At 41.0% G+C, this 23,439-nt stretch overlaps 1 protein-coding gene across 2 annotated transcripts in view; it reads right to left on the reverse strand.

Moving 5' to 3' along the window:
* Positions 1–23,439, reverse strand: part of ZSWIM6 (zinc finger SWIM-type containing 6) — a 112,322-nt gene that overhangs the window by 70,805 nt on the left and 18,078 nt on the right. The gene's annotated exons all lie outside the window — the stretch shown is intronic.

Genomic DNA, 23,439 nt, shown 5'->3' on the forward strand with positions numbered 1-23,439 from the left:
GCAGTTCCAATGTCAGTGAAATCCCCAGGAGCTAAAGAAGATTTATATTTAGTTTTTCCATCTGACCTCCAAGGTGTATACAGCAATCTAAACACTTAAATGAAAGGTTTCACAAAGTGGTGTTGGTTTTATTTCTCTCTCCCCTCCTTTCCCCCCCAAATCTTCAGTTTTGTGACAAGAAGAAATCCCCTTTTAATAATCCCGTCAGCTTCTGACCCACACCTAACTGCTTTTACAGTGCTAAGTAATAATACCAGCTGGGGTAGCTATAGATGAAAGCATTATTCATTTGCCCTGGGCTTCAGGAGCCATGTCTATGGTTGAATTTGCACAGGTTGTCTAGATTCCATCACCATCTCTCCAATAATAGAGACACATCTAAATTCAATGTAGCACAGGCCAAAGTTTAATTTAATGTTGTTGAGAAGAGGGAGGCAGAATTGTTTTGAAATTCTCCCTGAAAAGCAGCCTGTTGTATTAGAACAAAGCAGCTTGTTTCTATCGTTCCTTTGTCTGACAAGTTTGGGCTGGTTAGAAAGGTCATTTATGCCTCAAAGCATCAAATTAACATTTGAGGACATGAATTTTAAAACTGGCTATTCTGCTCTCTAAAATACTAATGATTTTTTCTTTAAAAAAAAAGAAAAAGAAAAGAAAGAAAAAGACATAGCCAGACCCCAAAACGAAAAAGAGCCTTTTCCTCAGGCAAACTAGGCATTGATTTTGCATCCATGTCAACACAAGATGACTACATCTTAATTAAACCTCACAAATTAAACAGGGAGTTCAAGTGGTGTCAAACAAAAATATTGCTTTATTACTGATTAAATACTTTTTGGCATACCATATACAACTTTCTCCCTTCCCCCACACAGGCAAGCTCCAATATTCACAATGTGAAATTCCCGCTACCAGCAACAGCTTCCAGGCATGCTTTGCACTGACTTGCAATCGTTAATACAATACTGCTCATCTTGCTAGTCCCGATTTTAATAAACTACATCCCTACTCAAAACACAAGTACAATTTTTTATAAGGACTGGGGTTTTAAAAATAAATAAAGCTTATGTGCTTTCAGACTAGATAACCGCAACTTTTGGGACCAGGTTCTCTAAATACTATAGGCCTTCCACTCCCCATCTCTGAAAATATCTGTGGTTTTCTTCGACTTTCCACAAGTAGCATCAGCTAAGAACTGCATTTTTGTGAAAACCTTACAAGTGTACAAAACATTCACAAACCCACAAATAATTCTTCTAAAACAATCAAGCTGAACTCAAACTATTCTAAACAGGTAGAGTTTGAGCAAAAGCTCATATCTGGTCATTTGCTTCCTCCAGCTCTCTGAAACATATTCAGCTCTGTTGTATTCATTCCCCCCCTCCCAGTAGATGGAAGCAGGAAGACAAACTGCAGATAATGTTCTCTGCCACATGGAGGTCTTGCTGGATAAAGAGGTTCTAATTTTAGGCAGTAATTCCCAAACAATAGCACCACCCACTCAACTCAAGCAGCCTGTGCAGCAGTGGCTGGCAAAGCCAGTGGCTACTAAGTTGTTTCAAAGAGGTGGGGGCAGCGGGAGGAGCCCAAGGTAGGGCACACACAAGATGTTAACATTGGCAACCTCCTTGGGAAGTGTCCCTGCTTGCCAAAACCAATCACCCAGAATTCACTGGAGATTGGTTTTTAATGCTCCATTCAATGGCAAATTTGTATTTATGGATGACAAGCCACACTGACCATAAAATAAACTTCTAGGAATCGTCCAAACCTTTCAGCCAAAAAAAGAACCTCCTATCTGCTCTTTCACAGTCAGAACCATTTCAGACTCAGCATCAGGGACAGCTCAAATACCTATTACCAAGTGTAACAATTCATTTCCAGCCAGAGCAAGACTCACAGAAACTCCAGGCACTTATTGGTATCTTACACATACACCCATAATCTGAAAAAAAATCAACTAGATAGTACTCATTCTGTGACAAGTGTAATCTGTAGCCTAGAAGTTGCTAGGCACTAGCTCATAGCAAACACTATTGTAAATTGCCAGTACAAAACCAGCTGTTTTGAAGGCAGAAAAAAAATTTCAGACAACAGATCCTCACACAGGCAAGTGAAGTCAAAGTTTTCTTCATGTTTCCACCTGTCGATGTGAGAAGTATCTCAGTGCTTTATGTCAAAACAGGGAAAAGAGCAGTGAACAAAGAAAAAACCCAGCCTGCCTAAATCCGCTTATAAAAATGCTGCTTTGTCACTTTCCGGTAATTGTTATTTGTGTTATTTGTTGATACATCAGTGCACGGAAAAGAAAGAGTATTGTACAGAGTTACTTCCACATGCAGAGGAATTATTCTTTGAGTGTGCATTATCAGCACAAGAAGCCAGATACTACACTTTTTGCAATCAATTTGCAGCTAATAATTTTTTAATAAACTCTTATTAAAACCACCATATAATTCCAGACAGGCAGGAGCAACTATGTCAGAACTGGTGAATTCTTTTCTTTGTTATTTTTCATTTCAGTTTACAGTCAACATGTCGTTGGAAAGCTAAGATCTGTGCAGCAACCATCACATCAAAGAGCATACTTTGAGACAGCCTCAAGTTTCCAAAATGTCATGAATTTGGCCAAAACCAAGCCCTGTACTCTTCCAATCCGCTCCTACAGATGCAACAAATCTCAAAGCACTGGAAAAATGCAGATGACTCTGCATCTCCATGTACTACTACAGTATTGTGACAAATACCACTGTGTTGCAAGAATTTGTCATCTTGTACAAAACAGCTCTGTTACACTTTTCAAGGCTAGAACAAGGTTATATCATGTTTCATGGGAAACAATCATCTGTACTTGAGCTATCAGAAGCAGTTAACAGTGAGGACGCAAAACCTCTTTAACCAAATGCTAAGTGAGCAGGGCCTTCTAGTAACACAGGCCAGCCACATCCAAACCACTCCAACTGTTGCCTTGCTTTCAGTATGCAGACAAAAGACACGACTCAGCACAACGAGGTGTGCCATTTACATACTACAGTTAATAAAACACAGTTTCTATTTTGCAAAATAAGGTTAAAAAAAGAGTAGAATGTAGTCAAATCAAAATTCAAGTGAAAGAGAGACAAGATTCAAATAAACACTCAGATACAAAAAACTTTCTAGGGGGACTGAAAAGACGTTTTAACAAAGTTAAAGAAAAGGCTCCATTCACCCATTTAGCTACAGTCCCTGGTGGATACAGTTATTTTACTGTTATTGGAAGCATTAAGAGAAAAATTCAAATAACTTACGATGGTCAAGCCAGCCACTCACAGTCAAGTCTACGCTGTGCGGAGCTCTGAGCCACACACTGCATTTGCTGTGGGGCATTCCAGAGACATTAATATCCAGTTTCTCCCTACTGCTGCTCAGCTGAGACTCCTGCAGCGCCCCCCCCCCCCAGGATCTCCTGGCAAAGGGCACAAATTACACTGTCACTATGGCTCATGTCCTAGTGTAGAGAGTATACGGGACACTGGGCAGACAGACTTAAAGCAAAGTGTCTGGGGAAGGAGACATGGCAAAGGAAGCAATATGCAGCAAATGGGATGGGGCAGAAGGGTTATTTGTCACCTCTACCATGTCCAAATCCCATGAAGGCAAGCATCAAGCAAGAGAGATTTTCATTCTTCTGATTCACCCAACCAGAGGGAAGACAAAAAAACTCTGCTGTTTTAAAGTAGAGGGGCATTTCCATCCCCACCCTGTGAAAATTAAGAAATAGCTGCAAAACAAAGCCATTTTTGTGCCATGGCACATTGAGAAGGGGAGTGGGGGTGGCAGCAAGAAGGGGAGACACTTGGTATCCTTACATGTTCTACAAAGAGTTCTACTCAGAAACACTAGGAATGCCTTTTACTGTACTTAAAACCAAAATTTTTTGGCTACTTGTAATATTCAGGAAACTAGTTGAGTGTTACTTTCTTACCTAATCAAAAAGCTGACTAATTCATTACTCCTAATTTATCTACCAACTCTGAGAGTGCTCTGCTCTTGGCTCTCTGTCTACAGGAGTTCACTAGAGGGGCAGAGGAGTGTGCCCAAGACAGACCCAGCAGGGCAAAGCCGGAGAAGAGAAAGTGGTGTCTTAATCACAGCCCTTACTAAAGTAGTTTCTATAGAAGCTGTACGTGAAGTTGCCTTTCAGTGAATGCCTCTAGGAAAGAAGTGAGGCAAGGACATGTTGTGTTTGGTATTTCTTTAGTTATTAAAACTCAAGGTAAGGATGTAAATTTAGCGCCAGTACCCCTTTGCCTAAACAACCGATACAGAAAAAAACCAACATGATACTTAATACTCGTGTCAGGGAAAAGAGGGTCACCCAGGCAAAGCAGCTAGTACACATGACATTTACTAGGAGTTTTATCTCTTTGACTATTACTCTCTGCCTATTAAGAGGGATACAACACCTGTAATTGCGAAGGGGCTGCTGCTACATTGTTTTAGCTTTTTTAGAAGATTTTTTTGGCGTTTTGTTCCTGTGTGCTTACACTGGCATCGTACAGAATTGCTAATACTGCAACCATATAGATGGACAAGACCTGTACAAGACAGGACCCATCAGCCACCAGAGCACAAAGGGAAAACAATGTCCCATTTGGGTACTGATACTGCAGCACTTGCTTTATACTTCCAGGTTTCCACGGGGGTTTGTTGTTTTTCAAAATGACAGTAAATGCTACACTGCGCAGGATTTCTTAGTGGATACATTACATTACTGGGTGTATTTCTCCTTCAGTTTACAAGGGAAAGAGCCTCCCTCTTCCACACCGAAAGAAAGTCGTGATGAGGAAGAACTTCAAGGTACAAGAGCAACAAGCACTGCACCTGAAAAGACAGGCTCCAAAGAGAGTGAAACAGCCAATGCAAGGTACACCATCTACTGTGACACCAGTGAAAACCAACTAAACAACCAAGATTGCTTCTACCATGTTAATTCAAGATTTTACATTAAAAACTGTCTATAAATTCATGCTTACATAGAAGTTTTAGTGAAGCCCACAACCTTGAATTTTAATCCATCTCCACACATCAAATTAAGCTTCTGACAATTCCAGAAGCAGGCAATATGTTAAGCTTTAGGCAGTGCCTATTATTTGTGGAAATGCAGAACTTCAATGAGTATCTCAGGGCTCAAACCCAGTATATGCAATTTCTCTGCAATGCACAGCAGCGTTCAGGAAGCTTAAAAGCTCCAAACTCCTGTTTTATATGGTCTATGCTGCATTTAACCAGACTTAGTCATTTTACAGCTCAAGAGGAAATCCCAAATTGTGCTCACTGGAATGAGGTGTAAAACTAGTCTGAGTCAGAGAGGCAACCCAGAGGCTTCCTCGTAGTCATGCTACTGTGTTACTACTGCTCGGATGCCCCAGACAGAACCTGAGGCACCACTCTGGTATGCACTGTCCAGCAGCACTCATGAAATTTAATAACAATCTCTAACAGACAAGACAGGAAAAGGACAGTGGAGAAAGCAACACACAAGCAAAGTGACTCACCCCGAGTCATGCAGTACCTCAGTAGTACATAAGACATTTGCTTCTTCCAGCTCCTAAAGCCCCAACCACTGACTAGGTTATGTCTCAAACAAATTTTAAAGGTGTTTTCCATACTAGCACATCTGGTCTTTTTTAGCTCTGCTTAAGACTTGGCCCCCCACTACCATCTGACAAAGAATTTAATGAGCTAGACACCTGCCTTGTACAAACGAGTATTTCTTTTTAACAGCTTCAAAACGTTTTATCTCCGGTCTGCTGACTGCCCTCTCATTTGTCTTCGTTATTATTTGGAAGAGGTGACTATACTGATGCCACCTACATCTGCTATATCTATCATCTGCAGGACAGGAAGTGGAAGAGTAAAGAGAAACTGCCTTCTCTTGAGGTTTTCTTTTATCGCCCCTCTCCTTCACAATTAAATCGGTTCCATCCTGTATTTACATTTAAACTCCAAATGGAGTCCTGAAACGTTTATCTCTAATTTACAACAGGATTGGACTGCTCTATACAAGACTTAGTGACAAGTACACACTGACCAGAGAACTGTGATGAGAAACACTGTCCCAGAAGTTTGGCAGATCTGATAGTGAAGACTTGAACTGGTTATAGGAGAAAAGGTAGCCCCCTACCCCTCCAAAAAAAACCCCAAGCGTATTAAAAAAGCCAAGGGAAGGGCTCCAAAGAAGCTGCCTGGACCTGCTTAGCAAGCATCCAGGCAGCCTAGAAGCCTCTGCAATCCAACACTTCTCCCAAAAGCCTTTTTTTTTTTAAAAAAAAAAGAAGCAGTTAAGTAATACTCCATCTACCTATAGTGCCAGTAAGGCTCACAGTAAAACACGCTTTCTGTCATATTTCTGCAGCCTGCGTATTTTCCAGATATGATCGTTTTTTATATTTGTGCCACAACCATCCAGAATCACAGAGCTGCACTGAATCTGTGACAGGGCTGAAAACAACATCACCCAGAAAGCAACCAAATTCAGGAACAGGTTAATTTCATTAATTTTACCTGAAAGTCTGACAACTTTCCACAGTCAAACCGATTTTTTTTTTTTTCCCAGAAATTTCCTCTAATTTAAGAAGAAAAGCGGCTGCGATGGCACCGTGGTGTCGCGGTGCTCGCTCCTCGCCCAGGCAGGCCGGGGAAGCGCTCCGACGGCGGAGGCCAGGCACGGCCTCCCGGACCTCCGCCCCCGCGGCCTCCAAAGCCGCAGGCGGGCTTCTGCGCCCTCATCCCCGGCTCGCCTGCAGCCGGACACCAAACACACACGCGGAACTCGCGGGGCTGCGCAGCACGCGCGTATTTTCTTCCAGTTAAACAACGGCAACTTGACCTCCGCACGGCCGGCCGGCCGCGGGCTGAGGGGGGGCGTGGGGCAGGGTCCCGCCTCGGCCGCGCCGCGCCAGCCCCCGCCCGCCTGGCCCTCAGCTGAACCGCCCGCCTGACGTCAGCTGGCGGCGGCGGCGGCATTCCTCAACAGCTCAGACGAACCCACTGGTGGGAGGCTTACAAAGCCCTCAGCTGTAGTGAGGCAAGCGAAGGCTTGGCCGGGAGCCAGGCGACTGAGCTCAGCATTTTGTAATGCACTTCCTTTTTACTTAACAGCTTGCATAATGCCTCGGCCCCTTCCACCTTTAACCCCTTACGCACCCGCGCGCCTCCCCCCCCCCCCCCGACCCCGGCCGCTCTCCCTCAGAAACGCCGGGAAACAAGCGGATAGAGGCCGCAGCGACCGGGCTGCTACCGCCGCGTTTCCTCAAATCTGCGTGTCGGAAAAACAAGCGGAACTCGCCACAAATACCGCAAAGCGGATGCAAATCGGGCCGTAACATTCACAGCCAGAAAAACCACCTTAAAAAACTACCTTAAATTTCCTCAGGTTCCACCCAAGCCCGTGTGTTGACAGCCAGACACGGAGAAACCGTACTGACGGCAGCTGTGAGCGCAGCCTGGTTTGTGTGTGCGGCCCTACACCGGAGGCCCGGCTGCGGCTGCTCCCGCGGCCCCGGCACGGCGGAGGGGCGGGCGGGCCGCCGCCCCGGGCAAGCGGGAGGCGCGGCCCCTGCGGCCCCCACGGGCCCAGCCGGCCAAGGAGGCGCCCCGCGGATCTGAGACCAGAGGTGGGGAGGAGGCTAAGAATAGCTGTGGTCACGGCCTGCCCCATCTGCCATGCAAGTGTTTTCCAATAACCGCTACAAATCTGAAGAAAACGAAGGGAGCTTTCTGACGGCCACGTAACCGTAGTTTCCGCAGCTCGTTCACAACGCCCTGCTACTTCTGAGGCTGCACGGTTCCCGTTCTAAAGCTGCAAAGACGGTGCGGCGTAGTAAATCCCATCGCACCACCTCTCCCATGCTATTTTCTGACTCGGAAGACGCCGACCCATTTTTAGCCTTCTGCACCCAGAGTGCAGCCGCGCTACAGCCGCGGGACTGTCACCGCTCAGAACTCCCCCTCCAAACACACACCAGTTGTGTTGCAACTACCACCACAAACAACAGGCATCAAAGAAGGCTTCACTGTCCATGAACCTCTTTTTGAAAAAGTTTGAGTGAAGTTAAGCACATGAGCTTGAACTAGTTTACCACTGTCAAGTGCAAGTGTCAACAGCGTGCAACAAATTCCCAGATACTTGCTGCCATTTTCTAACTTTCTCCCACAGGTCCCTGCTCTGTACCAAGTTCAGCACCAATTTTCTGAGCACATGCCACACAAGAATACTCTTCTAAAACCTGAAGAGTTTTTGCCCTTCTACATGAAGACCTACCCAGTACACGCTGCCTTGCCCAGCAAGGGGCACTCATTTTTAAATAACAATCACCTTACGAAATACCAGTATAAAATTCTTCAGTTTTGGCCATCAGCATCACAGCATTGCTGATTCGGCAAACCATATATCAAATAATCCGAGAAACATCATCGTGAAAGTAATTTTTTTTTAAAAAAAGTAAATTTTAATTCAGCTAGCAAGTAGATTGATGGCAACACGTAACTGTTAGAGAACATTCTTTTCAAAATGCAGGAAGCATTTTACATATATTTGGTTTTGATGAGCTGTTTCCCAATCTCCAATACTGTTATCACAAGTAATCATACTCCTGTAAGCATGTCAGGTGACCCAACTCCAAAGACAAAAAAAAAATCTGCATTCTTCCTGAAGAGGAGCCAGCACAGTGTCGGCAAGGACTCCTAAATTTACCTCTTTTTTTTTAAATGACAAACTAGACTTCCTAAAATGGATGCTCATGTTTCTGATCAGAAACACAAGTTCCAATTTTTAAGTTCCCCACTTAAAGAAAACAAAACAGGAAGATAGCCAACTCATACAGCATTCCTAAGAATTGGACATTGCTCTGGGACCATCAAAACAAAACAAAAGCTTTGACTTCTGAACTGTGATTTTTTTCACACTACATTTTAATTTGAAAGAGATCATATCAACCTGTGCTCCTAAACTAAATGAGCAGGCAGGACAGGAGAAAAGAAAGCGTGTTCCTTCCCTCACACTCCCTCTGTGAATCTATGCAATCTACAGCATGGTTTCAAGGACAGTCGCTTTTCCAGTCTTCTGTAACCATCACCATTAGGAAGTGTAGAAGCTCCAGACGTCAAGACTCTCCAGAGCACAAGCTTTACATAGTTACAAGACTGCAACACATGTGGCACTTAAAATTTTAACAGATAGCGTAAAGGATTTCAAGTATTAACAAATTCCTGACATTCTGCAACTCCTTTCACATTAAGTTTTACTGCCACATGCAATCTGTGCAAGATTAATAAACTGGACAAATGGAAGAGTTAACAACAATGTGCAAAAGCATTTTATTTGAATGCATAACTGACATCCTGAACACATGGAATGAATCAGTTCAATGCCTTAAAAGCATCAGGGCACTTATTTGAATAAAAGTTCCCCATAGCTACTATAACAGCCACAACATACATATTTTAAGGCAAGATTTTATCAGTGTATACAGCAACACAAAAAACTCAAGTGCACTAGGGAATGACTTAATACTTGCTGTGGGGGCCATAACTTTTAGTTTTCTCGACATTTAAAAATTTGGTCTGTGCTTTAAATATGTGAGATCTGTATTTCTTTTACATTTAATAGACAATTGAGTTGGAAAGGATCTGTTTCTCTATCTGATCTATCATTGCAGTGTACAATTCACAGATCTAGAGACATTAATCTTCCTGAAGTACTCCTAACAATGCCAATTCCCACAAACTGACTAAAATGTTCCACTTGGTAACTGACAGCAGCATTAAAGGGATTTCAGTTATTGAGCTTCCACCTTCCTAGTTCTAAGTTTTCATTTGTGTTACTTGCATGAACTACTAAAAACAGCTCCCCATGAGCCTCCCTCATTTCTTCGGTTCCTGTAATGCCCTTGAATCAGGTTTGCTGATAACTAAGACCCACAAATTGAGAAACGTTTAGTGTTTCCTTTAGACACTACAGTGTTACAAAACTGAAATTAACAATTACTTTCAGATGTAAAGTGGACAGACACGTTAAACTTAGATTTAACTTTCTGCCACATTTGTAACACTTGCCAGGGTGATTCCAGGTAGTGCTCTCATTGAGAATGATATCCCTTGGGTGGTTTTTACCATGTCTCCATCGTAATTATCTAGGCAGTCCTCAAAAGAAAAAAGGTCATCGGCGCAGAAGCCCACCACAGTATGTGCACATCATTTCTGGCTCCTCTCAGGAATCTGAAAACAGAAAAACTATTGTCTACAGGCTAATACGATCCTAGCAGCATTTAGTATCACCATGTTTGTGTATCACTACTAGCCTACTATTTGAAAAAGCTGAACATCTCAGTACTAGTGTGGCAGTTGCTGCTGTCTTCAAAAGTCCTCAAATAATCCCACTCTTAAATTTCTCAGTTTTCTACTTGCCACTGGCCTTCTCTCACTAAACCAGTAAAGTTTTAGTTGTGTCTGCTTTTTAGCCTTTGGATTCTTTTTAAGCTTCTTTTTAGCTCCAGGGGGCAATTTGAAAAGGCTTTAGGGTAGGGGTTTGCAGTCAAGAGAGGCAAACAGCTATGGAATTTCAAAATTATTTCCTATGGGTTTTTTATTATTTTTTTTAAGCCTTTTGATTTCAGAAGAAGTTAAATCATGGTTTTTTAAGACTTCAGTTGAAAATAATGCACAATAATTATGCACCTATTTAGCCTGTGAAACCACATGTTCACATCTTTGTTCTCATTCACTCTCCCCCTTCCTATTTTTTGCTACAGCCTTTTGCATCATAATTTAAGAACAAGCATTTAAGAGCTTGACTAACTGGTAACATGAGTTTACACAGGATCTAGCACAAACAAGATAAAAATAATAAAACATCATGCAGTAAAGTACAGGTGGATAAGGGCAGAGATGGCAGGGAAGTTCTGGGGTGGCAGTGTACACAAGCTCTGAAGAAATCCTTCAGTCATCTACAGGCATTTCCTCTACCAAACCAACCAAAGATGATGACTTTATAAACCCTAAACAAATAATTCATTTTTTGTAAGGTGGGAAAGTACAACCAAAAAGCTTCAAAATGTGAATAATAAAGAGAAAATCCACAGGAAAAACTTCTCTAACACATGAACAAGGAAGTGAGGAGAAGCAGAAGGACAAATTCAGCAAAAAAGATCATACAGTTAAAATTTCCATTTCAAGAGAAAAGCTAAGGTGGTTCTTGTAACCAATAAGCATCTCTATTTTTATTGAAGTATAAATTACTAGCCTTGCAACCATTTTTAGAGACAAACTCTAGTGCTAAACTTCACCCTTTTTAAAGCTAGCAACTCTACACAAATTCTGTTCAAGAACAAACTCCACTCTTATTTTTCATTTATGTAGATTAAGACATGGTTTTCTCCTGTGAGCTCTGCACTTCTGAAAGATCTAATTCTTGGTCGTCTCTACAAACCCATGTTTCATTCAGAAGAGGCCTAAACCAAAAAAAAAGTTTCAGATTACCTTAAGTTGTCCCTTACCTACCTTAACTATTCACTGCAGCACAAAATGTAAAGTGCACAGATACCAAGCGATTTCAAGCAGCTGTTACTACCTTGTGCTGTGGTGTATCAATGAAGCTTTGATCATCAGGCTATTTCATGAACTCTACAACAAAGACCTAAGGAACAACAGATGCTGCAGGAACACCTCTCCTTCCATTTTCTCAGCCAACAATATATTTCAGTAAGCAGGGCAGCATATATTCCCATTTTCCATCAGCAGAACACAGGAATTTGAAAAAGCTTGCCCACTGAGGCTTTACATGGTCTTTTTTACATGCAGAACTACATCGGATAAACCACATCCTTGAAAAAGCCACATGGGGGAAAGGGACACTTTGCTGTCACATTTTTTTTCTTCCTCCTTTTAATTCTGGGTGGTGACGGGTGGTTGCTGTTTCCTCCTTCCATCTTGTGTTTTGGAGAAACTTCTCCAGCGGCTAGGCCTAATGTAATGTAAGAGCTGGCTGGGAGAAACTAGATAAGCCAGATACAAAGGGGACTCCCCAACTCTGTCTTGGTCGAAGATTTGCTGCCTTAGCATAAGCACAGATTAGAAGAAGGTAATGAAGTATTCCATTAATGGTTTATGATTAGCAGTGGGAAATCCGTAGCACCTCAGGCTAACATACCTACAGGCATGACCTCACCTGTGTTACTTTCAGCATTAAGGAAGCGGCAAAAGTTGTGGAAGGTGGTGCCAGCCACTGGCGCTCATTTTCACCCCCTACTCTGTCATCTCAAGTTTTGGTGAAATGCCTCTCTGTGGCCTCACATCCTGAACTGAATCAAGAAACAGACCCAGCTAGCAGCAAAAAACCAAAGAAGACACAAACCTATCTTTCACTGGCTAAGTTCCCCAACCCCCATCACCACATCAGGCTGAACACAAAACAAAACCCCCACTTTTGCTGGCACAAATAAAGTAATAGGGCAAAGGCAGAAAGAAGCAGCTAAGAACTCATACTGACATTGGGAGAAACATGTGAAACTGCAGCTTAAATCATAGTGTTCACTGAATTCCCCCCGCTGGACACAGCACAAGGTAAAATGAACTTGCAAACATTTAGGAATTCCCATCTTAGGAATTTTTAAATACGTTTTTACTAGTTTAAACTGTAAGTTTCAAAGTAAAACTGGCTAAACCAAAAATGCAACAGCTTCCATACAAAGACCGTAGGTAAACACACACACACACCAGTAACATTTGTTCTCTGCCCACTGCACTTTCAAACTGTCAAAGAGCTCAGAACCTACACATCACTTAAGCCGCTGACCTGATAAAAACATCAGTCCCTGAACTTTTTTTTTATTCTTACCACTACTTTAGCTACCAAGCCACCACAGTGTAAACACTCACGAAGCAGTCTTTCACAAGCACTCTGAATATGCAATACTGCACTCCATGCAATTTGAAGTAAAAAACACTAAGTTCCAACCTCTGTATTTCATTATGATATGGTTCAGGGTATATATTGCTAGTTATTCTTTCAGAACAGTTTTGCAAACCTCTAGCAAGGGTTAAACCAGTTTTACTGAAATTGTCAAGCCCCTAACAAGAAGAGGCACAAACCCTACTTATACAACATGCTGGAACTTACTATGCTATCTTCAAGCCCTTACAGAGAGCTGTTCTAGTTTAAGCTACAATCTTTCCTGTATTTTCTGCCTACAACATACGTATCATTCATAAGAAAATGCAATTACCTGCAAGGAAGCATCATCATCGAATTAGAACTGCATCTCTAGCAACGGGATGACACAAGGAGTACCGTCATCACAAGGTTCAAACAAAACTTAAAAATACAATGGCAGTATCAGGATGCTCCAGCAGTACTGTCTTTACAATTGTGTATCAAACAAACCATCACACAAAGAAGGATCTTCAGACACTTAAACATAGCTCATAAGCTGCTACTCAATTTCCTGTTCAAAATAGGCTCTGAAGAATACAGTGGATCACAAAGTTGGAAACATTCCTGCCTTGCACCAACAGGGCTAAAACAGTGGTATTCCAGAGACAAAATAAAATATAATGAGCAAACAGGATTGCCAAGTGCATCAAAACACTGCAGTGTAACTGCTCAGGCAAAATTAAGAGGCCTTAGTGACTCAAAGCTACCCCATCAAATGCCAAAAAAGTGGGTAATATATTTACTATCCAAGAAAAGCTACCATTACAGGAAAAAAAAATTGAGGCACAAGTAATGTCAATCTTGCAGGTTGTTTAAACATCACAGCAACAACACCGCCTACAGCAGTAATGTTTGCAGTTTCTAACAAAGCCTCCAGGCTCTAATTGTATTTACAGAATGCTGGGCGTGGTCAGGTGGGTGCATGTGAGTGTTCTCATTTGTATCCTGATGCATTAGAAGATTTTGTCCCAAAGTTAAGGATGGGGATGTAAAAAACAGGGAGGATTGTCCTAGCTAACAACACTGTTCTGAGGTCCCAGGGAGTTTGATCCAGACTGCCTTTATAAAGGGGCAGTCTCTCTGCAAACATGAGAGTGAAGGCCAAAGCAGATTAGCAGTCACCTAACCTCTCAGCAGCCTCCTGGAAACTTCCTAATGGACCAAACAACAGAAACTGGCTTTGCAAAATTGAGATGCAGAAACCAATCCAACCCTGCCCAAGTCATCTCCTCCAAAGATCTTTAGGGAAGACAATGATCCCCAGGGAGTATCTGTTTCCTCAGAATGGCCAACTTTGTTGAAGTCTCCTTTCAGTTTTAATACAAAGAATTTAGCAACAATGAAATACAAATAATATTTCTACAGAATTTCCTTCTCCTTGCTCCTAAAATACCATATTTCTCAAAGACTAAGTCATAATAAAAATTCTCTACTTCAAGCCCTTTTATTTCATTGTTGTTACTTCAGGGAATGCAACTTTAAAAAGTTATCTTTACAAAGAGCAGCCTTTTAATTAGGTGGTGGTGGTTACCTCAGATTTTATCCAAAAACCTGATACTATACTTCAGTCATCACGTAAGGGCACATATGATAACATGTAAGCCAAAGCTATGCCAAAACTCCTACTGAGAATTCACTCCTATCTCATGTTTCAAGGAAGCTGGCTTTTAATGGAAGGGACAACCTTAGCAATTACTGTAGAAGGTGAAGACATGAATGGTTTATGTGTGAAACCAAAGTATTTAACTAAATCCTGTCACAGATTTGGTTGCAGCAACATCTACTTCTGAGCCAGAAAATATTTCAAGTTACATGATCATCTCCCCCCCAGGATGGTGCTGGTCAGAACAACTTCTTCCCTTTCTGTCAAAGGAAATGGCTAGGTAGAATCTACAGATGTTCTTGCAAGCCAGTCTCTGCTGTTGCTTCACTGGCCCTGCACAGAATGAAAGAACTGAGAAGGAACTATGGCTTCATCCTAGTTGCCCCACGGGACATGGTCTAATCTCTGGACAAAATAACTTCATAACCTAAAGACACTGAAGGGAAGACAGAGTCTCCATGCTCCAGCAAAATGGAAGCACATCTGCTCACCGAAGCTTTAAACTCAGCTCTATTTTGTCTTCCAAAAATTTTAGGAAAGACAGAGGTTAGCCCAACCTGCCCCTCTTAATTACTGAGGAAAAGATCTGAAACACAAACAGGCAGAGCCAACAGGCTGTGGTTTGCCTGCTTACATCCTCTGCTGATAAGAACTCTTCTGTCACTGTCATCTTGACAAAAACAGATCAGAAAAATGACGTGTGCAGAACTTCTAAAGAAGATCCCAAACATGCCAATGTTGTCTCAGTCATACTGCTCTACAGTGACAGTGAACTGTAGAGGCAGAGGACAGGAACAGGAGCCAAAATAGCTTTATTGGTTGGCAGTTTCCCTGTCAGGAAAAAAAACCACAAAACCCAAACAAAACCAAAAACCCTACCCACATATCTGCACCAAAAACCCTGCCAGACCAAGTTGCTTAGACCCAAATAGCTTTGCCTTTTGGACTGAAAGCATTCACTTGCCTCATTTGGTTAGGTATTTAAATTCAAACCCATCAACATGCTCTTCAGTCCCTACATTCCAACACTATGTCACTTCACTGTGGACTTGTAAACCTCTGAATTCTCTCTAATTAAGTCTTACTTAGAAGAATTCAATTTATTCTAGCTCCCTTATACTCTGAGAGACATCTTCTTATTAATTTCAAAGACTGGGTTAAAATAAACAAGATGCAAGGCAAAATTTTAGTGGGGATGGGATTGGTGAAATGAATACTTTGCTAAACATGTTAATGGCACGGAAGGAACATCAATGAGCAAAACTCACTTGTCACTGATGTAATCATGAGTCCTCTGGCTGTACGAGACACTTTCTTGTGTCTGGCGTGATCCTAAACATTTTACTTTTTTACCTAGTCACAAATCTTCAATGATCCATTACACAGTATACAAACTCCATCTTTAACTACCATGAAATCATTTGTATTACATTCAAGATGAACTCCATGTCTTTTTCTGTAACTTAATCTTTTTAAACATACTCTTAAAAGCAACAGTAGTATTTCTGCAATGTATTCTAAACAAAACACTGTCAGCCATATAATCTCTACCATGACCTTTTCCTGCATGTTTATCTCCACCTGCTGCAAGATGTCCTCAAAAGTATGTCAGAAGGCTACAGCTTTACAAATTCCAAGTCAGCTTAGGTCCACCTAAATGAATATTCCCAACAAGAAGTGAGATTTGACAACTAGGCTGTGGCTATGACTCCATCCTTACATATCCAGAGGTGATGGCTGAAAACGCTTGAGGTTTTCCACCGAGTGTTCAAAGACATAAGCAGATCTTCACTGGATGCAGGGGCAGGGGGGAGGTAAGAAATTTTGCCTGAATTCCCCCAAAGGAAGACCATTTTCAAACATGAAAATTTGCGAAGGAAACTGTATTAGAATTCTAACTGAGATGGGTTCAAGCACATAAACTGGAGTTAAAAGTCAAAAAAACACATTGCTTCCTTGTTTCCAGAACATTTTCTTACTTCCTTATTTGTTTTCTTTTATTTTGAAGGAGTTATCTGCAAACATATATAAAGCTGTATCATTACTGTACTTCAAATTTTCCTCTGAGATCAAGGTCTAAAACTTTGATTGGAAGGTTGTATCTGTATCTACATCTATTTTACTTCCCAGTCTTCCAACCATACATCAGCCTTCTATCTAAACCACTGCCTACCTGTATTTCCCAAGGGTAATCAAAAACCAAAGAGAATTTCAGTTGTTTATTATAATGACAACAAAACTAATAGCAGGCTCTTTATGTAAGCTTTAAATCAAACCTGTTAAAAAATGTAGTAATCCGTTCTTTTTTTAAAATCCCTCCTGCACTACTTGTCTTCTGCAAATACAAATGATTTCTCAAACGTCATGGGAGAGCAGAGGGGAACATGTATCAGTTGGTTACCACTCCATCTGAAAGCTAGCTTCTGAGTTGAACTGCAAAAAGAAAACCCAACTTGAGGAAAAAAGTCAGTACATACTTGCTATTTAGTTACCCCTTCAATTCCATGAAAATGCTTATTTTGTAAGTCTTACTGTACAAGGGAAAGTCACACAGACTCTGAAGACAGAGACTCTTAGCCACTTTTGGGAAAAGATTTGCTGCTAAAAGAACATTAAATAATTTCACTTTTCTAATGTAATTTTGCAGCTATTTTTCTTGCCTATCACTTTCTCCAACTACAATAAACAGAACCTGCACAAATATAATGCTTAAGGTCAAGTAAACATTGTCTTAATACTTTGCTTTCACAGCATTCTCTGCTGCTTTCACAGCATTCTCTGCTCCAAATTAAAATACTTTATTTTGCCATTTGACCAGAAACTAGCCACTTAAGGTACATGTGTATTTTACAACTATAATTTTTGGTTTCAAGTATCATCTAGTTGTGGGAGATTCATCATAACATTTTATATTTCTTCTGGAAGAGTCAGAAAGAGTTATCTTGACATTTGTTGGTGGAAGGGAGATCAGGAGAGGAAAGAAAGGGCAAGGAACAGATCCTGTCAGGACAGTCTTCTCCACCTACATCACTGTTTCTATTTCAGCTGAGGCTAGTAATAAAGCCAGAAGGTTAGACTACTGTCAAGCTCTCTAAGGGCCTTGTATTGAAAGGACTTACTAAAAACTGCAGCAGTTTCCTATTGTACGCAGAACAGAAGATAGAATAACCAAAATTTCTCCAAGAGATATTTTCAAATCCTCTTTAGCCATGCTTTGCACTATTCAAGCTATTGGGGGAACTGGAAAAGTTGGGGGGAGCAATCCAGGTGAATCTTGCATTAGTACACTCATGTCCCAAGAGACTTGTAAGAACCAAAGAAGCAGCAGCAGGTCACCTGCAACCAAGTTCTATCAAGCAGAAATCCAAGCAAATCACAGAAACGGCTGTAAAAAACTAACACTGGTTAGCAAATAATATGCTAACAAAACAAAATACACAATTCATTAATTAATTCTTTAGTTCCTCTCAAATAAAAGCAGCACCAATTCAAATCTTCATCCGCTAACAGATTGGTGTTAATGCTGGTATTACCAATTCAAGTTTGAAAACTATTCCTTCTTAAGAGTTAAGAATGAAGTCGTTCCAATTACACAGGCAGGTCAAAAAAGAAGAGTTGTGATTGCTTTTTAAGCCACTGGGTTTATTTCACTGCTGTTTGACGTTAAGGGTAGTCTGAAACTCTTGAAATCTGAAAACATGAAATTGCTCTTTTGATTGTTAGTTAAAAAAATGAGAAGCTTCAAAATACTTCAACTCATCACCTATATTAGGAAAAAATATCAATACAAGAACAACAAAGAAAACCCCAACCTCACCAACAAGTGCAAGTGCTCATTCATTAACAGGCTTGGAAAGTATACTCATAAGCAAGTAATTTGTATTCCACTTTCAGCCAGAGTCACCATTAACTACTCTGACCTTCCAGAGTGAAAAAAGCAAATTATTTCCACTGAGTCCTACTCTACCAAGAACTAGAGTCTGAACAAAGTGAGAGGGACTTACACTTCTAAAAAGAGAAGAATTTTTTTAAAAGCCTTCAATACATGACCACTGTTTACAGCTATCACCATGGTATCTGCACCCTGGATTAAGAACAAGGCTAATAATTTTACATACCTTTTCTTTCTGCTCCAACAGTTATCCCCCTTCCCAAGCAAAAGTTCAGTAAATTTGAGGAGTCAAGGGACTGAAGATATTTTTTATTTTAAACCACCACTCTCACCCCCCGAAGTGATTCATACTACGCTTGAACGACACAAAATATTTCTTAACGGTACACTGGGACTGAGCACAAGTCTCCTCGGCCCCAGTAGCCATTTGCTATAACCTAAGCTGCGCCTGCACAGTATCACTGAGCTTACTGAACAAGGCCCAAACCCTCATCATGTGCCAGTACATCCCACGGGCAGCAGAAAGGCAGCTACTGCAGGCTCAGATCCACAATCCACTGTCTTGGTCAGAGCTTCTTTGCACAAAACCTCTTGTGCCCAAGAATAAATCAAGTTCCGATGTACCACCCGCTATGCAAGCCTCTAGTCACTGACGTTCAGCTCTACAGTAATTCAAGCTGTATCTGTACTGCTGCACAGAAAATGTAATATTCTCTTCCATCAGCAGCCTGTAAAAAGAAGTTTTGTTTATGTGGCCAGGTATTTGTATTGCACTATGTATTGAGCTGTGGGTCATGGGGCAACTAACTGGAAAGCAGCTTTCCATAAAAGAACCTGGGGGTCTTCATGGATGCCAAATTCAACAGGAGCCCTTGCAGCAAAGGCAGCTAGTGGCATCCTGGGCTGCAGGAAAAGAAGTGTTGCCAGCAGATAGAGGGAGCTGATCCTCCCTCCTGCTGAGCACTGCCGAGGCCACACCTGGAGTGCCACATCCAGCACTGGACTCCCTATTACAAGACAGAAATGGACATTCTGCAGAGCATCCAGCAAAGGGCCACAAAAGTGATGCAGGGCATGGAGCACCTCACAGAAGAAAAGGCCAAGAGAGCTGGAACTGTTCAGCCTGGAGAAGAGAAGGTTCAGGGGGATTTCAATTTGTACAAACACCTGAAGGGGGAGTATAAAGAAGATTAAGCCAAGCTCTCACAGTGGTGCCTATGACAGGACAAAGTAAAACACTGGAGGTTCCTCCTGAGCATTAGGAAATACTTTCTTACTGTGAGAGTGACCACCTTACCAGTCTTCCAGGCCATGGCTTTAAAGTACACAGAAATCTTGGGAAGGAGTCAGATAAAATAGTCGATTACTAAAAAGCTTGCATTTATTGACTTATCAGTTTGATAAGCATGCCTGTCAGTATTGTTTAGTCTTGACTGAGAGGTCAAAATCCCAGAAACAGAACTAGTTTTCTCCCTGGATTAACTCTACCAAAAACCCAGACTAAAAAGTTTCAATTCTCAGCTAGTCACTTAAAAAACAAACAGAAGAAAACAACAGAAAAACCCCACACCACACCACCACACAACTGAAGGAGACAATAGACTTAAGCTATCACTGCCTAAAAATTCTGAAGCTTTAATGCAACTGCCAGAAAACACCATCAAAAGTGGTTAACACCTGCTGAAAGATTTGAAAAGCTCAAAAGAGAAGGGGCAATGTTGTTTTTGTTTAAGAATCTCTTGTTAAAAGTTTATTCTTCATGAAGCAGTTACTTCCTGAAAGAGACCAGTGAGGACCTGGTTTTGTTGTGTTTCTTCTTTTAAAGACATTTTAGTGCCAATAAATACAAAGATGCACCAAGTGACTAGCTGCATTAACTGCTGCTGAGCTATGTACTTGTCCACAGACTCAGGTATACTCTACAAATCTGACTCCAACCATTTTTGGTTTTGGTGAAAATAAGGTTTCAGTTAAAAAATGCAATCACGTCATCAGCTTTGAGTAGGTTTCACATTAGCAGTGTATGCCTCACAGCACATATAATTCATGAATTCAATTTAAGGCCCATCAACACTGAAAGAGCACATGTTCTTCAACAGCAGATGTTACCAAAGCTATGTTAGCACCAGGAACGTCCAATGACATAGCTGTGCACACACATACTAAGTAACCTAGCCCCATCTTCCTACAGAGGCAACCAAGTTCTAAAACAGAGGAAAAGTAAACTGTAATTTTTAATTAGCTTTACCACATACAGCTCTTTACGGTTGAACCATGCTTCAAGAACTGCAGACACCCCCTGAAATAAAGTTTAAGACTTCATATGAAAAGTTTCAAAAATACAACCCATAATATATACAGTAAGAAAAAAACTGATCTAAGTATCAAATTACCAAAGAACCCAATCAAGCTCTCAAATGACATGAGAAAAAACTATACCGATGAGGGCACAGACAAGAGCCTTCATCCCACTATTAATTTGCAACAGATGAAGAACACTGTACAAAACAAACATTTGGAGAGGACCCACAAAAGCAGGAAAAGAACACGTTCATAACAGCACCTAGCCAAAGGGAACCCAAGATTACTTCTTCAACTCCAGTAGTGCTGCTCTGCATAATGTGAAAGGTGCCTTCCACAGCTGACAAAAAGCTTGCCATGAGCAAGATTTAAAATAAGAAGTAGTGCCACATCTACAATAGAGACAGGTCATTTTGATTTGGTGTGGCAAACAAGTAGGAAGATCATGGATGACAATCACATCAGAGCCAGCTCAGGTTTACCTCTAATGCAAAAGAACATTCTGAATAGTGTAATGCACTATTATCTAGTGTTGAGTACACTGTGTTTTGATATACCTACATGTAAGTCAGTGAACTGTTCTAAACAATTTTCAAATATAAACTATGCTCTTTAAGAACCCTAAAATCTGATAATCTTTTGCTCTTTACGGACAATACAGATGAATAATTGCAAAGCAGACTGATTTAAAAATAATGTAAAGATTTTAGAAAAAAAAAAGGTGGCTGTAACCAATTTTAAATTGTTTCCAATTGGCCAATGAACACAGCACATCCTATCCACTGTAAAAGCGATCTACATGCTCAAGGCTGCTGTAACTAAGCTCAATACCTACTACATGCAATACATGGAACTCAGAACTACAATATTTTTAAGGTTTTATGACTGGCAAAGAACTGAACAAGACAAAAAATGTACTCCAACTAATACAGTATAATAGCTTATTCTAATTAGTGAATTTAAATATTTTTATTTTTAATATTCATTATCAATTAAAGCTCCAAATGAAACGTTAAAACATGGAAAAGTTATTCTGTTTGGGATCACATAACTCTGCTATATTTAAACCTCTTTTCTCCAGGAAGCCTCCCAAAGCGTTCAATAGTGTACATTTTAAGAAGTTGTAAGCATGTCACATTAGAAATGCTCCTCAAAGAAGAAAGTTGTTTCTGTTGTTGGTTTTAGACTGGTAGATTCCTAACAGTTTATAAACCAAAGTACAAAAACATCTGTTTGCCAATTACAATGGTTGTAATAAAACTTTTATCTTACTTTTCAAGGCAAAGCAATTTACTCTCAGCAAATGGACAAGTTGAATTGTGCAACACTGCCTTGCTCCATTTGTACAAGAGCTTACTTTCTGTATGTCATTTAGCCTGTACAGTGCAGTCAGGCTGCTTTCTTGTTAGAATGCTGTTCCACTCAAATTCTTCTTTGTCCCTGGAGAAATTTGATTTCTGCCAGCTCAGCTCTCCCCCCACCCAGTCACATGTTAGCAGCAGCTACCTTCCAAAGCAGAACATGCATTTCTCCTTAAGAAAGTTCTCTTGAGCATTGCTGCCGTTACAGGGTTAAATGGCAGAAAAAACAAACAACTCAAGAGTTAGATCAGTCACAGAGCTTGATCAAGGCTTTGCGGTAATGGTTTAGATACAAAGAAAAACTAAGGGGGAGATGAGTAGCATTCTTTCAGGTTATCTAAGTGATAACACATATGCAAAATAAGAGGTACTATGGCTGTGGAAGGAGCATTACAAAAGCAAGCACATCAAGATACTACTGGTTTACAAACACCAGGGGATGCTTATTTTGAATGACTATTTCCATCCCACACAATGTTGAATTCAGGAAAACCCAAGAGCTCCAAAACCTACAGGGTTTGTTTATTTAATCTAGTTTAACCTCAGCGACCCCCCCCCCCCATTCCACACCACAACACAAATCACACCACTTGTGCAAGCACAGCTTTCCCTCTGTTTTAACGGAATTACTCTGTGCATTACAGCAATGTTTACAACCCAAAGAGCAGCCAGCATAAAACAGCATACAGTTTTATTTGCTAAATATTAACATCTTTAAAGACAGTAAGATAAAAATGAATCCTTGCACTTCGGTAACACCACAGTTGGAGGAATTAAGTTTCCAGATATGTTTCCAATTTGCAGTCATGCTGCCAGCTGCCTTTACACTTGTGCTCCTGGAAGAAAAAAACCACTACTTTCCCCCCCCACTAAAGGTCTTTGCTCTACCCAGAGGCCAGCTCACCTTACCCCTGAAAGCCTGAGCTTTTGTCAGCTGTTCACACAACAAACAGCTGTGGATGTATGGAAAACCTATTACTGGGGGCAGAAAATGAAGTCTGGCAAGTAGTTTCTGTGTTTACAAAGGAAGAAAGTCTCCAGAACACATGAGCATTTCAATATATTCCAAGAGATTATTCCCCCACCCTCTCAGACCTATTTTGTATAAGCCTTCAAAATCAGTCTGTGTAAGCAGCATGATAAACATAATTAACCTCAAAAGTGCCAAAAATAGGCTACCACCCTGCAAACACAAAATGTGACAACATTAGCAAAAGGAGCAGGAGTCAGCAGCAGCACATAAGGTTAATGAAGGTTTTCCTACAGGCCTTGTGCCTGCTTTAAGTGAAACTCTAGGTGGGTAGATATA

This window comes from Falco rusticolus, chromosome Z (genome assembly GCF_015220075.1).
Source record: "Falco rusticolus isolate bFalRus1 chromosome Z, bFalRus1.pri, whole genome shotgun sequence".
Classification (NCBI taxonomy): Eukaryota; Metazoa; Chordata; class Aves; order Falconiformes; family Falconidae; genus Falco; species Falco rusticolus.